General features: G+C 46.0%; 1 non-coding gene across 1 annotated transcript; it reads right to left on the reverse strand.

The window, feature by feature from the left end:
• Positions 1 to 951: 951 nt before the first annotated feature.
• trnak-uuu (transfer RNA lysine (anticodon UUU)) lies at positions 952 to 1024 on the reverse strand. Its single transcript has one exon. It is a non-coding gene; the product is annotated as a tRNA-Lys (tRNA).
• Positions 1025 to 16526: the final 15502 nt, after the last annotated feature.

Raw genomic sequence — 16526 nt, forward strand, 5'->3', positions numbered from 1 at the left:
TTCCATACGCGCACCACCCTCGATGTGAAAACTTGGCCGCTTACGTCCCTTGTAAATTTTTCCCTCTCCCCCTGAACTTATGACTTCCAGTTCTGGACTCCCACACCAGAGGGAAAAGACCTTGTCTACTTACCTGTGTGATGGTTTTGTTTGTTTGAAAACTCAACAAAAGAAAACGGGAGGGAAAGACAGAGAAAGACCGAACTCCCCCAGACACTCATTGAATTGAATTGAAATGGTCTTAGTTCCACGATTATCACATTTTATCCCCCAGGCCTATACACTTCTCACTTCACTCTGACATCAGAATGCCGACTTTGGAGGGAGTTTCTCATTTAAGGTATTAATTCCTTCCTGCCTCCCACATCCTGAGCGTTAACCTGTATGTGTCACAATCCCAGGGCCCTGGTTACTTTAACCCCAGGCTTCAAACCTGTTTTAAAATTGACAGGGCCGCAGTCTGACTGGACCCAGTTAACCAGAAGCCCCTACAAACCAGGCCCCATCTCCCCAAGAGGATATTAACCTCGGGATAATAAACAGACCACCACTCACCTTGGCCCCAAGAATCACTTGACCCGAAGGGGTAACTGATTTCTCTCCACAGATGCTACCAGTGTTGCTCAGCTTTTCCAGCGATTTATGATGTTGTTTCTGATTGCCATCATCCTCATTTCTTTCGGCTTTTATCCACTCTGTCCAGCGTGTTTCTGTAATACAGCCATTTCCAAACACTCTCCACAGTCCAAGCCCAAAAATAACACTTCAACTCTCCTAAATAAGTACTACAGAAGGAATTGAAACATTTTAACCTGTGGGAGTGTCACTAAGAATGAGTTCGAGCTCAGCTGGCCTGCTGTTTTGTCGTTCGAGACTTGAAACAAATCAGGTTTAAACCTGCCACGCATTGATTGTTTGGTCACAGAACATGGAAATCCGCTTTAAAAGCAACGCCCGAACAGGGACTTGAACCCTGGACCCTCAGATTAAAAGTCTGATGCTCTACCGACTGAGCTATCCAGGCTCTGTTCATTTGCGGAGTGCAGTGACACACACTGGTAAAAAGAGATTATTGCACTGACTCACTTCACGCCTCCTAGCAGAGCGCTTTCGAGAACATCTCCGGGACACCCGCACCAATCAACCACACCGCCCCGTGGCCCAACATTTCAACTCCCCCCTCCCACTCTGCCGAGGACATGGTGGTCCTGGGCCTCCTTCACCACCAGACGCCTGGAGGAAAAACGCCTCATCTTCCGCCTCGGAACACTTCAACCCCAGGGCATCAATGTGGACTTCAACAGTTTCCTCATTTCCCCTTCCCCCACCTCACCCTAGTTCCAAACTTCCAGCTCAGCACTGTCCCCATGACTTGTCCTACCTGCCTATCTCCTTTTCCACCTATCCACTCCACCCTCCCCCTGCCTCTGTCCTATCACCTTCATCCCCTCCCTCACCTATTGTACTATATGCTATTTTCTCCCCACCCCCACCCTCCTCTAGCTTATCTCTCCACCCTTCAGGCTCTCTGCCTTTATTCCTGATGATGGGCTTTTGCCCGAAACGTCGATTTTGCCTGTCCTCGGATGCTGCCTGAACTGCTGTGCTCTTCCAGCACCACTGATCCAGAATCTGGTTTCCGGCATCTGCAGTCATTGTTTTTATCTCATCGGTTTGTCGCACCGAGTTCCTTTCTCACTACTTACCCCTACTCCCACAACGGTTAATGTTTCCAGCCCAGTGAGACTTCGTCACAAATCGCAAATTGCAATTCACTACAACCCGCTCTCGGGAAGGGAGGGGGGGGGGAACATCCATTTTCCAAATGGCTGCAACAGAACATCTCAAGCAAAACACATGAGGTGGAAGCGCCGCTGTTGGACTGGGCTGGACAAAGTCAAAAATCACACCACACCGGGTTATTGTCCAACAGGTTTAGTTGAACCCGCAGGAAGGACAGTGAGTGAACTGAAGAAGGGGCGGTACTCAGAAACCCTCTGGTTCGAAAGCAACTCCAATACAGACACCAGTGTTTCGGGGCTAGCACTGTATAGGCGTTGTCTCCATAATATCGTGGTTATCACATCTGCTTTACATGCCGAAGGTCCTGGCTTCAAGTCCTCGTGGAACCATTCAATTTTAGTTCGCTTTGACTGAAACGGTTTGGGAAACTATAATAACTTGTACGTTGCCATTCAAGTATGAACCAAAAACCCAACGCGCTGCATCGAAATATTGACATATCATGTCGCGCTCACCAGGCAGTGAGACAGTCTGAGAGATGTACGGCACCGAAATAGACCCTTTCGACCGACTCATCCACACTGACCAGATATCCTTCGCTAATGTAGCCCCATTTCTCGACACTTTACCCATATCCCTCTAAACCTTTCCTGTTCATACACCCATCCAAATGCCCCTCTTAAATGTTGCAATTGTACCGGCCTCCACCACATCCTCTGGCAGCTCATTCCATACGCGCACTGCCACAATGTTGTCATTCAGGTCCATTTTAAATGTTTCGCTCTTCCCCCTGAACTTACGCCCTCTAGTTCTGGACTCCCACACCACAAATGACCCTATTTACCCTGACACAGTTGCCCTCACTTTCTACCCCCCCCCCTCTGTTTTTCTGCCCTTTCCCAAGTTTTGCATCTGCACTAATTATGTGATACCCCTCCCATTTTTCACACCCTGCATTTTGGCCCCTTCTCCCAGTGCAGTGTCCCTTTGGACCCTGATCCTCCCACTCCATTACATCACTCCACATAAAAGCCCCTTTTCATCTCCCTCTGTGTCCTGTATTGCATTAAGCCCCACCCCCTGAACTTTCGGTAAATGTGTGGTCGTACCGGTTTGTGATTGTATCGCCCACCCCCAACTTCATCGACGCACAGCAAGATCCCAGTCCCAAAATCTCTGGCACCATACCCCCAGGAAAAGGACCTTCAGCTCATCGTGCCTACCCTCTCCACCCCGTGAAATGATGTGGGGCCTCAGGATTTGCCCCCGAATGGCCCTCATTAAATCCCATTTCCTGGGGAGACCTCGCCTCCCTGCTACCCCATCCTGCCCCCACACAGTGAGTGCATGCAGAGACTGACCAGGGGATGCACAGCAAGATCCCAGTCCCCTGCCATTCCCTGTCGCTCCCCAACTCACTGACAAAAAGGCTTTATATGACCCTCTCCCCCACAGTTTGTCCCTTTCCCCAAATACTCTCCACCCATTATCTTGTCCTGGATGTTCTGTCTGCCCCCAGTTTTGCAGTCCCCATCAAATCTCCCCCTCCTCCCACACCCTCCTGCCTAATTGCCCCCTCCTGGTGTAGCTTTATTCCCCTCCATACACTGATCTTCCCATAGATCCCCCTTCCATATTTGATGTCCCCCAACCTGTAGCATTCACTATTTTGCATCTCTCAATTTTGGCCCCCAGTTAAATTGTACACTTCCAGAATTACCCCAACAATTTTGCCCCCTGCCAATTGTGCTCAGAACTGGGGTAGCCAAAATAGTTGGGGGGAGGAACAAGAACATAATTGCCCTCATTTTGTCCCCCTCCATTTTAATGCCCTCCCCAGGTTTTAAACCTGCTCCAATTAAGCAACTTGTGACCCCCATCCCCATTTCCCAGCCTCTGCCCACCCGTAGGATTTCTGTCACCACCCAACTCTTGCACATCCCCCCCAAACATTTTGGTCCCCACCTTGTCCTGGTCCAATTGCCACTTCCCCAAAATTACCCCTCTTCAATTCCACTCTGCCTTCTATTCACTGGTTATAAAATCCCCCTCTGTGTCTCCATCATGTACAAAAACTCCCCCTCATCACCACCCCATCCCCCCTGAGCCCTGGCCCCTGAGCTGAAAGCAGTGGTGGCAGAGGGTGTATGCACACTGACTGACTGACTGGCCTTTCAACTGTGTGTGTCTTCATGCACAGCAAGATCCCAGGCTTTCACTTGGACTCCCCTACCCCTAGTTGAGTGAGAAAGGCACTTTATCTCCTCACCCCCCACCCCCACCCACCAGTTGGGCAACAATAGGAGACACAGGGAACAGCAAGATCCCACTGTGCTGACAGTATGTGCAGCACAAAGTGGCACTGAGTCCAACTTTACCCCACGGACAGGAAAAGTGGAACAGTTCGGGAGGCAGGGAAGGAGGGACAGATAGGGCAGGGGGAGAGAATGCGAGCTAAATGAGGGACAGAGAGGGAGGGACAGACACAAGAGAGACAGACAGACAGTCATAGGAAGAGAGAAAACTGCTGAGTGAGAGGGACAGAAGGAGAGGCAGAGTGTGAAACCAGAGTGTGAAAGAGAGAAGGCATGAGAAACACCCAGAAAGAGACAACATAAGACAGAGAAAGACCCCAGGGAATGAAAGAGGCACACAGACTCCCAGGGACGTAATTGGAATACAGACAAGTGGATGAGAAAGGGCAGCCATTGAGAGAGAGAGAGAGACAGAGAGAGAGAGAGCTACAACAGACAGCTAGTGAAGGTGGGGGTGATGGTATTCGACAGATAGAATGATCCTCAGCCAGGAATCGCAAGATCCCCCAGGGCTGATGGAGAGAGAGAGAAGGTTGTGGGGAGGGGTGAGCAGGGAGGTTGGAGATTGCACAATTGAACAGTTCCAAGAAAGGGGGAGGACCCAGAGAGTTGAAGGAAGAGAATCTACAGGGGAATGTGAACAGGACGGAGATGGGAATGATGGGGATTGAAAGAAAGATGTGGGACGTACAAAGACAGAGAGAGCTGGGAACACTGATGTAGAGGGTGGGAGCTGCAGTGAGAGAAGGAGATGGTGACATCTGTGGGATCAGACTGTGCAGCAGCTCCCTCTCAATCTTCTTGTTCCTTTGTTCCCCCCTCAACAGCCCAGAACTGACCGCTTGTGGTAACAATCCCAGAGACAGCCTGAACCATATAGTGTGTGTGTGTGTGTGTGTGTGTGTGTGTGTGTGTGTGTGTGTGTGTGTGTGTGTGTGTGTGTGTGTGTGTGTGTGTGTGTGTGTGTGTGTGTGTGTGTGTGTGTGTGTGTGTGTGTGTGTGTGTGTGTGTGTGTGTGTGTGTGTGTGTGTGTGTGTGTGTACGTGCAAATAAATGACAATGCGAAGGGACAGTTTCTGATTATTCTCTCTCCTCTTTCTCTTTCCCTCTCTCTCTCTCCGGTTCCAGCTCTTCTGTGATAATTTCTCAGGGCAGAAGAATTTGGGTCCAGCTGTGTCTGCACCATCCCAAGTTTCAGCTCCCGGATCCAATCTCCTAATCGGTGGTTGGAGAGGGTGGGGATGTGGGGATGGGGACAGGCAGAGAAATAAACATTGATTTGAAATAAAATACAATAATAGCATGGAAAGCACAGCAAGATCCCACTGTTCTCTGCCTTCCACAATCTCAAACTTTACCCTGTGACACTGGTTCAGTTTAATTATTGCATAATTAATGCATTGCATAACATTGCAGCAACAACAAAATTAAAAAAATTACCATAGAGCAATTGAACAGAGGTTAGAATCATTAATAAACATGGACAGCAAGATCCCACAAGCAACAGTGTAACCACAGACAGTGCGTGTGTGTCACTGATATTGGTTAAGGGTTCAATTCTGTCTCCAGAATGACACAGAGGGGCAAATTACAAACATTTCCCTCTTTCCCCTCTGTTCCCCCTTCCTCTTTCTTGTTCTGTCCCCCCTCACTCTCTCATTCGGTTTCCCCTTTCGCTCTCTATCCATCTGTCATATCTCTCCCTGTCTGTCTGTCTCTGATTTAATCCTGTACACTGTAATCATTATTCCCCCCACCAGTTAAAATAACAACGTGTGGGATGGTTTTGTTTGTTTGAAAACACAACGTAAGAAAACGGGAGAGAAAAACAGAGAGAGACCAAACTCCCCCAGACACTCAGTGAATTGAATTGAAATGTCCAGCCTGTGTCTTATTTCCATGATTATCACATTTTATCCCCCGGGCCTATACATTTCTCACTTTACTCTGACATTAGAATGAAACTTTGGAGAGAATTTCTCATTTAAGGTATTAATTCCCTCCTCGGGGAATCTTGCCTCCCACATCCTGGGGGTTAACCTGTATGTGTCACAATCCCAGGGCCCTGGTTACTTTAACCCCAGGCTTCAGACCTGTTTTAAAATTGACAGGGCCGCAGTCTGACTGGACTCCGTTAACCAGAAGCCCCTACAAACCCAGCCCCATGTCCCCAAGAGGAGATGAAACCTCGGGATAATAAACAGACCACCACTCACCTGGGCCCCAACAGGTGCAGCCTGGCCAACAGGCCTCAGGCCTCATGCCCATGTTCCCCCTCATGTCCAAGACTTTCTTGGCCCCAATTATTTTGAATGTTCACTTTGCAGTTCTCCCAACAAAGGCTCCTCTGGATAAAAGGCAGAAAAGATGAGTTGAAAGGGGGGAGCAAGAGCACATTGATGCAAAAGTGTACAGCAAGATGCCAGGTTTAAAAGCATCCTTCTTTCCTCATCCCCAATGCAATGCATACCACCACAGCAACATCAAAATTCAAACAAATCATAACACGCTTATTAAACAGAGGCTGGAATCATTAAAATAAACAAATACACACACACACACACACACACACACCCTGGCGAGATCATGTAGCTTGAAATCTGAAATATAATTGAAGGGTTCGGTGTGCTCTTATGTCGAATAAGAGATACCACAGAGTGCGTTACAAACAAGAATCTAATCAAGATGTTTGGGGTGGTTTAGAGATGGAATAACAGATACCCCGGAGTGAGTTACAGACTGGAATATGATCGAGGAGTTTAGGGTGGTTTATATACAGAATAACGGACACCTAGGAGTGAGTTGCAAATTGGGATCTAATTAAGTGGTTTGGACTGGTTTATATATGGAATAAAATCTATCCGAAAGCGAGTTACAGACTGGAATCTAACCAAGGGATCGCAGATGGTTTATATGTGCAATAAGAGGTACTGAGAGTGAGTTACAGAATTGAAGCAAGCATAACTAGGGAGCGAATAAGGCCCTTTAACGATCAGCAAAGCATCCTCCGTGTGGAACCGCAGGACATGGGGAGATACTGATCGAGTATTTTGCATCAGCATTTACTAGAGAGAGAGAATCAAAGATACATAATGTGGGGAAATAAATGGTGGCATCTTGAAAATGACCATATTATAGAGGGAGTGGATAAATCCCCAGGAGCAGATCAGATGTACCTTCGACCGGTGCAGGAAGTTAGGAAAGTGATTGCTGAGCTCCTTGCTGAGATATTTGTGTCATTGATAGTCACTGGTGAGGTGCCGGAAGACTGGAGGTTGACTAGTGTGGTGCCACTATTTAAGAAAGATGGTAAGGAAATGTCACAGAACAATAACCTGGTGAGCCTGATATCAACAGTGGGCAAGTTGTTTGAGGGAATCCTGAGGGACAGGATTTCCATGTATTTGGACAGGCAAGGACTGATTAGGGATAGTCAACATGGCTTTGTGTGTGGTAAATCATGTCACACCAATTTGATTAAGCCTTTTGAACAAGTAACAAAGTGGACTGATGAGGATAGAACTTTGGACGTGATCTATTTGGACTTCAGTAAGGCGTTCCACAAGGTTCTTCATGGTAGACTGGTTGGCAAGGTTAGATCTTGGGTTATGGAGATAAGGCAGGAAGAGGATACTGATTAGGAATGATCAGCCATGATCATATTGAAAGGCGGTGCAGGCTCGAAGGGCTGAATGGCCTACTCCTGCACCTATTGTCTATTGTCTATTGTCTATCTCATGGAATACAAGGAGAACCAGCCATTTTGATACAGAATTGGCTCAAAGGTAGAAGACAGAGGGTGGTGGTGGATGGTTATTTTTCAGAGTGGAGGCCTGTGACCAGTGGTGTGCTGCAAGGATCGGTCCACTGCTTTTTGTCATTTATGTAAATGATTTGGATGTGAACATCGGAGATACAGTCCTGAATTATTGTCTGTGGTACAACAGGATCAATATATCACTGTCTCAACATTCTCAACAGGAATTGAACTCTTCCACAAATTCAACACCAAGATAGGTGTGTGCGTGTGTGCGTGTGTACGTGCGCATATGTGTGAAAGTGACCACTTGTATATGTGTGCATGGATGTGTGTCCGTGAGTGTGACAGTGTGTATGTGAGAGAGACCAAAACCATGTCTGTGTGTGTCCAAAATTCTTTACTTGATTCTCTCTGCTTTGATTCCCTGTTCGATTGTTGGTTCTGAACATCCCCAAGGACAGTCGGATGCCCAGGAGTGGATTACAGACTGGAATGTACTATGTGCCATGTCCTTCTCCGAAACACGGTGTCTGATACAGGAGCCTCTCAGTCTCAGGTGGAGGTGAGTTTTAACTTGATGCAGGTGCATGAAAGACCTGTATTAATCTGACATTCAGGGATTCTTTAATGGAGCATTAATATTTGGAAATCCGAGTGTCTTTTCATAATTCAATGCCGCTGAGTATAGTTCATATATTTATGTGTGTGTATCTCTGTGTGCACGCATATGTCTGTGTGTGTGTATGTGTGTGTGTGTGTGTGTGTGTGTGCTCTGAAAGTGTGTTGCTGGAAAAGCGCAGCAGGTCAGGCAGCATCCAAGGAGCAGGAGAATCGACGTTTCTGGCCAGCCCTGTGTTGCTGGAAAAACGCAGCAGGTCAGGCAGCATCCAAGGAGAAGGAGAATCGACGTTTCGGGCTCATGCCCAAATCGTCGATTCTCCTGCTCCTTGGATGCTGCCTGACCTGCTGCGCTTTTCCAGCAACACATTTTCAGCTCTGATCTCCAGCATCTGCAGTCCTCACTTTCTCCTGTGTGTGTGTGTGCGTGTGTGTGCATGTATCAGTCTCACAAGGGCCCTGTATCATTGGGTCCATTACACGGTTAACTGTTAAAGATACGAAACATTATTTTCTGGATTCGTGTTCGCAAATCCCAGAAAGCTAATGTGATGGTGTCACCAAATATTTGGCGGTCACCTGATGATTTTTCAGTTATTCCCAAGGGATGAGATGCTGGAATTGATCAAGCCTTACTGGGATTGTACAGTGGACATGAACACCATGAACCAACTCAAAAAAGCTAACGGATGGATGTGACAATTTGCAGAAATTCTGGGAGAGAGGAGAGAAACAGGACTGATATACATACATTGACGAAAGGGCAGGATTTGAGAGAAGGATATTTGTATGGAGGGATGGTAAGTGAGTCAGTAAAACATTGCCTGAGTCTGAAATCTAATTGAAGGTTTTGGGTTGTCTTATATTGAATAACAGATACCTGGAAGTGAGTTACAGACTAGAAACTAATCGAGTGATTCAGTTTGGTTTTTATATGGAATGACATACCTAAAAGTGAGTTATAGACTGGAATCTAACCGAGGGGTTTACATATGGAATAACAGATACCCAGCAGAGAGTTGCAGACTGGAATCTAACCGAGGAGGTCGGTTTGATTTACTTATAGTATTACAGATAACCCTGGAGTGACTTCCAGACTGGAATCTTATGGAGGGGTTCAGGATGGTTTGATATACAGAATAACCGATCCACCGGGAATGAGTTACAGACTGGATTCTAATCAATGAGTTCGGGGTGAGTTGTATGTGGAATTACAGATACCTGGGAGTGAGCTACAGATCGGAATCTAACCAAGGGGTTCAGGGTAGTTTATATACAGAATTACAGCTACCCAGGAATGAGTTACAGACTGGAATCCAATCAAGGGTATTATGGTAATTTATATTTAGAACAAGAGATGCTTGAGAGTAATTAAAGATTCAAATTTCATCGTGGGGTATGGGGTGGTTTATAAGCAGAATTGTAGATACCTGGGAGTGTGTTGCAGACTGGAATTTAATCAAGGATTTTGCGATGGTTTTGATATAGAATAAGAGATAATTTATTCAGGTTTCTCTGTTTGAGTTTCTCAGATGTTAGGAGCGTGGAAAGTAAGGCAGACATTGCTGGAATGTGACATTGTCTCTCTGCATTTACTGTAAACAGGTTCTGGAATTTGCATTTTAATCACCCTCAAAGAGCTGTCTCAATTTCCTACCTCTGCAAGGATTTATGAATGGAAATTGATTTTCACACATTCTCCCCTTTCCCTTCCTGACCCAAATCAGCCAGATAGACATCTGAGATTTGTTCACAGCCACCATTTTATATTAGCACAGCACTGACATTAACTTTATAAATCGAAAAAAGCAAGAGAAATTGGCAACATCAATACAGTTTGAAAATATTGAACATTGGACCCACACTGACATCTACGATTCTCTGACCCTAAACCCTCCCCCCGCCACCCCCCCCAACCCCACCCCACATCACTCCCTCTCCTGAGACAGACAACTGGGCAGATTGTGGGAATAGTTGTTGAGGTTGCCGCTCAGAAATTTCCTCATCAGTGTTACACTAACATATAACTCTATCTGTCTCTATTTGAATTCTATATTTACATCAACTGTGTGTGATTATGTGTGATTGTGTTTCTGTCTGTGAGTGAGTGTTTCTGGGTGAGTGAGAGACCGTGTCTATGTATGTCCAGTTTGAGTGTCAGTGATTCCATGATGGAACTCGTGAGGCTTTCTCCCACACACGAACTCTGAAACACACACACAAACATTCATACAGACCTGCTCATACACTCTCACAATCACACACACATTCTCATGCACGCATATTTTCATGCACACACAATGACTCACATGCACAGTTACACTCTCACTCTCATTCTCATTCTTCCAATAAATCAGTGTTCAGGGGCTTTAGTATCGAATAACTAATACTCAAGAGTGAGTTACTGACTGGAATCTAATCAGGGATTCAGTGGGGATTTACATGCACAGTAATAGATACCCGAGAGTAAGTTACAGGCTGCATTTAATCGAGGAGTTGTGGGTGGCTTATATATGGAATCACAGATACCTGGGAGTGATTTCAGACTGGAATCTAACCAAGGAGTTCAGGATGGTTAATGTTCAGATAACATATACCCTAGAGTGAGTTATACACTGGAAACTAATTGAGGGCTTCAGGGCGGTTTATATACAGAATAAAAGATCCCCCGTAGTGTGTTACAGACTGGAATCTAATCGACGAGTTCAGGGTAGTTTATACATGGAATAACGGATATCCAAGAGTGAGTTCAGACTTGAATCTAATGAAAGAGATCTGTATTATTCATCTGTGGTGTAACAGATGCACGTGAGTGAATTACAGACGGCAATCCAATCGAGGGATTTGGGGTGGTTTAGATTTGGAATAACCAATATCCAGACTGTAATCTAATTGAGGGGTTCAGGATGGAAAAAACAGGTACACGGAAGTCAGTTATCCACTCTAATCGAATTCAGGGTTTCAGGGTTGGTTATATCTGAAATGACCCAGGAGTGACCAACAGACTGGAATCTTATCAAGGGTTCAGTATGGTTCATATATGAAATAATTGATACCAAGGATTGAGTTACAGACTGGAATCAAATGGATGAGTTCGGGGTGGTTTATATACAGAATAACAAATATTGGGAGAGTGTCTCTGCACTGTGATTTGTGTTAAATCCAGGCCAGGCCTCTTCCCCCAAGAACGTTGGGTGACTGTTTTGCTCTTTATGACAAACAGAAAGCCCTCAGCCCTCACATGATTATTTCACTGGAACTCTGTGCTCCAATGACAGGAAACAGCATCTGCTTGTATCCTCCTAAAGTGCACTACTCTTCCCTGTTTACTCCATTTGCAATTTGTGAGTCATGTGCACATTCTGTTAATATGTCCTGTTAAATGGAGGTGGATGCAGAGTAAAGCTGTTTCTATACTGTCTGAATTAGTGACTCCAGGGGCAGGTACAGCACAAGGAGGACACGCTATGGTGTTGGAGTCAAATATTTAAAGGACACACATTATCCAAGCAGAGACATAGAGTTAAACTCAGTTTAAACTTTCTCCATCACACAACTCACCCCACAGCGTGCACACACAGAAACACACTCACCCTTACTAAAACACAGGCCTGAACTCTTGACCGTGGTACAACAGGGTCAATATATCATTGGCTCGACAGTCTCAACAGGAACTGAACTCTTCCACAAATGCAACACCAAGTTCTTTGTTTGATTCTCTGTGTTCTGTTCTGATTCTCCGCGAGATTCCTGGTTCTAAGCATCCACATGAACAGTGCCTCCTCTGATACTCCAATCATTTCGCGAGGAAGGCCAGCATGCCAATAACCTTCCTCACTGCCTGCTGCCAATCTTCAGTGACTGTTCCCCCACGACACCCAGGTTTCATTGCACCACACCTTTTTTTTAAACTGCCCCCATTCTGATTGTAATCCGACTTCCTGTTTGTGTGACAAAGTGGATGACTTCATGTTTATCAACATTATATTTGCATTGGCCAAGTATTTGCCCACTCAGCCAGTCTGTCCATGTCACCCTGCAGCCTCTCAGCATCCTTCTCCTAGCACCTGCTGCCACCCAGCTTAGTATCATCTGCACGTTTGGAGAAATGGCATTCAATTCCCTCGTCCACATCATTAATGTATATTGTGAAGAGCGGGGGAGAGGGTGGGCAGCACTGAACCATGCGGTACCCCACTCATCACTGCCTGTTGCTCTGAAAAGGACCCATTTATTCTAACTCTCTGCTTCCTGTCTGCCAACCAGTTGTCTGTCCACGTCATGACGTTACCCCCAGTACGATGAGCTTTAATGCTCCTTCCTCATCTCTTGTGTGGGACCTTGCCAAAAGCCTTTTGAAAGTCCAGAGACACAACATCCACCGATTCACCCTTGTCAACTCTCCTGGTCACATCCTGAAAACATGCCGGAAGATTTGTTAAGCATGATTTCCCATTAGTGAACCCATGATGACAAGGATCGACCCTGTCCCTGCTTTCCAAATGCTCGGTTAATCCATCCTTAATACTTAACTCCACACTGATGTCAGGCTAACTGGCCTATAATATATTTTTTTCTCTCTCCCTCTTTTGAAGAGTGGGGTTACACTAGCTACACTCCAGTCCATTGGAACTTTTCCAGAGTATACAGAATGCTGGAAAATGATCAGCAATGTGTCCGATATTTCCAGGGCCACTTGCTTAAGTACTCTGGGATACAGAGCATCATGCCATGGGGACTTAGAACATAGAAAAAATACAGCGCAGTACAGGCCCTTTGGCCCTCGATGTTGCGCCGATCCAAGCCCACCTAACCTACACTAGCCCACTATCCTCCATATGCCTATCCAATGCCCGTTTAAATGCCCATAAAGAGGGAGAGTCCACCACTGCCACTGGCAGGGCATTCCATGAACTCATGACTCGCTGAGTAAAGAATCTACCCCTAACATCTGTCCTATACCTACCACCCCTTAATTTAAAGCTATGCTCCCTTGTAATAGCTGACTCCATACGTGGAAAAAGGTTCTCATGGTCAACCCTATCTAAACCCCTAATCATCTTGTACACCTCTATCAAGTCACCCCTAAACCTTCTTTTCTCCAATGAAAACAGCCCCAGGTGCCTCAGCCTTTCCTCATACGATCTTCCTACCATACCAGGCAACATCCTGGTAAACCGCCTCTGTACCCGTTCCAGTGCCTCCACATCCTTCCTATAGTATGGCGACCAAAACTGCACACAACACTCCAGATGTAGCCGCACCAGAGTCTTATACAACTGCAACATGACCTCAGGACTCCGGAACTCAATTCCTCTACCAATAAAAGCCAGTACGCCATATGCCTTGTTCACCGCACTATTTACCTGGGTGGCAACTTTCAGAGATCTGTGTACATGGACACCAAGATCCCTCTGCTCATCCACACTACCAAGTATCTGACATTAGCCCAGTACCCCATCTTTTTGTTACTCTTACCAAAGTGAATCACCTCACACTTACTTACATTGAACTCCATTTGCCACCTTTCTGCCCAGCTCTGCAGCTTATCTATACTCCGCTGTTACCTGACACATCCTTCCTCACTGTCAACAACTCCACCGACTTTTGCATCATCTGCAAACTTGCTCACCCAACCTTCTAACCCCTCCTCCAGGTCATTTATAAAAATGACAAACAGCAATGGTCCCAAAACAGATCCTTGTGGAACACCGCTAGTAACTGCACACCAAGATGAACCTTTACCATCAACTACTACCCTCTGTCTTCTTCCAGCCAGCCAATTCCTAATCCAAACCTCCAACTCACCCTCAATACCATACCTCCGTATTTTTTGCAGTAGTCTACCATGGGGAACCTCATCAAACGCCTTACTAAAATCCATATACACATCTACCGCTTTACCCTCGTCCACTCCTTAAGTCACCTTCTCAAAGAATTAATAAGGTTTGTGAGGCATGACCTGCCCTTCACAAAACCATGCTGACTATCCTTGATCACATTATTCCTATCCAGATGTTCATAAATCCTATCCCTTACAATTCTCTCTAAGACTTTGTCCACAACAGAAGTGAGACTCACCGGCCTATAGTTACTAGGGTTATCCCGACTCCCCTTCTTGAACAAGGGAACCACATTTGCTATCCTCCAGTCTTCTGGCACTATTCCTGTAGACAACGAGGACATAAAAATCAAGGCCAATGGCTCTTCAATCTCCTCCCTTGCTTCCCAGAGAATCCTAGGATAAATGCCATCAGGCACAATGGACTTATCTATTTTCACCCTTTCCAGAATTTCCAACACCTCTTCCCTACATACCTCAAAGCCTTCCATTCTAATTAATTGTGACTCAGTATTCACATCGGCAACAATGTCCTGTTCCTGAGTGAATACTGACGAAAACTATTCATTCAGTGTCTCCCCAGTCTCTTCAGCCTCCACACGCAACTTCCCACTACTATCCTTTACTGGACCTATTCCTACCCTAGTCATTCTTTTATTCCTGACATACCTATAGAAAGCCTTTGGGTTTTCCCTAATCCTACCAACTAAGGACGTTTCATGTCCCCTCCTTGCTGCTCTTAGCTCTCTCTTCAGATCCTTCCTGGCGACCTTATAACTCCCAATCGCCCCAATTGAACCTTCATGCCTCATCTTTACATAGTCCGCCCTCTTCCCTTTAAAAAGGGATTCCAATTCCTTATTAAACCACGGCTCCCTTACCCGACCCTTTCCTCCCTGCCTGACAGGTACAACTTATGGGGTTTGAATCCCAACAATTTCACCCAGTTACTGACGAATAAGGATTTCCTTTGGCTCCTCCTTCATGCTTCATCTTCTGTCCCCTAGCTATTCCTGAAGGTTATTCGTGACCTCCTCAGTAATGCCAGATCCAAAGTATTTCTTCAACTGGTCTGCCATCTCTTTGTTTGCCATTATCGATTCACCTAACTGTCGGGGACCTACTTTTCACCAGTCTTTGTCTTTTCACATACCTATAGATATTATTGCAGGTATGTTTTCTGCTAGATGACACTCATAATATATTTACCCATTCTGAATTAAACCCTTTCTCCTCCACTGCTGAATTTTACATTTCTCCTAGTTTTTTCTGACCAACCCATATTCGTCTGCGTTGGCATTAACACTAACCAGTGTCCCAGAATTGTGTCAGGACCAGCCATCTTCAGCTGCTTCATCAATGACGTTCCCTCCGTCAGAAGGGGGCACATTCACCAGTGACTGCATGATGTTCAGCACCATTTGTTGGTGACACAGTGGTTCAGTGGTGCATCAGAGCTCCAGGGACCCGGGTTGAATTCCAGCCTCGGGTGACTGTGTGGAGTTTGCACATTTTACCCGCGCCTGCATGGGTTTCCTGCAGATGTTCTGGCTTTCTCCCACAGTCCAAAGATGTGCAGGTTCGAGTGGATTGGCCATGGGAAATTGCCCCACAGTGTGCTGGGCGGGCTAGCCAATGTGAAATGCAGGATTACAGGAATAGGGGCAGTGGTGGGGTGATAGCTCCAGGAGGTTACTGTGAACGTGATGGGATAAATGGCCTGCATCAACACTTATAGGGATTTATTCTATCCTTCATTTGTGACTCCTCAGATACTGATGCAGTCTATGTTCAAGCTTGGGCTAACAAGTGGCAAGTTACATTCGTACATCACAAATGACCGGCAATGACAATCTCCAATAAGAGACAATGAAATCACCACTTATCGAGACGTACAGCATGGAGACAGACCCTTCAGTCCAACCCGTCCAGATATCCCAACCTAATCTAATCCCCCCTGCCCGCACCTGGCCCATATCCCTCCAAACCTTTCCTATTCATATACCCATCCGAATGCCTCTTAAATGTTACAATTGTACCAGCCTCCACTATTTCCTCTGGCAGTTCATTCCATACCCGTACCACCCTCTGTGTGGAAAAAGTTGCTCCTTGAGTCACTTTTATATCTTTCCCCTGGACTCCCCACCCCCATTCTTCCTCATCATCACTCTTTTTGACAGTTCCTTGTATTTCTCATTGGATTTCACGATTCATTAAAATTCTGTCACAAGCCGCAGCAGATTTTCCC

The sequence above is a fragment of the Chiloscyllium plagiosum genome, unplaced genomic scaffold (genome assembly GCF_037043375.1).
Source record: "Chiloscyllium plagiosum isolate Xiang-an unplaced genomic scaffold, Cpla_swu_hap1 HiC_scaffold_40, whole genome shotgun sequence".
In the NCBI taxonomy this organism is placed as follows: domain Eukaryota; kingdom Metazoa; phylum Chordata; class Chondrichthyes; order Orectolobiformes; family Hemiscylliidae; genus Chiloscyllium; species Chiloscyllium plagiosum.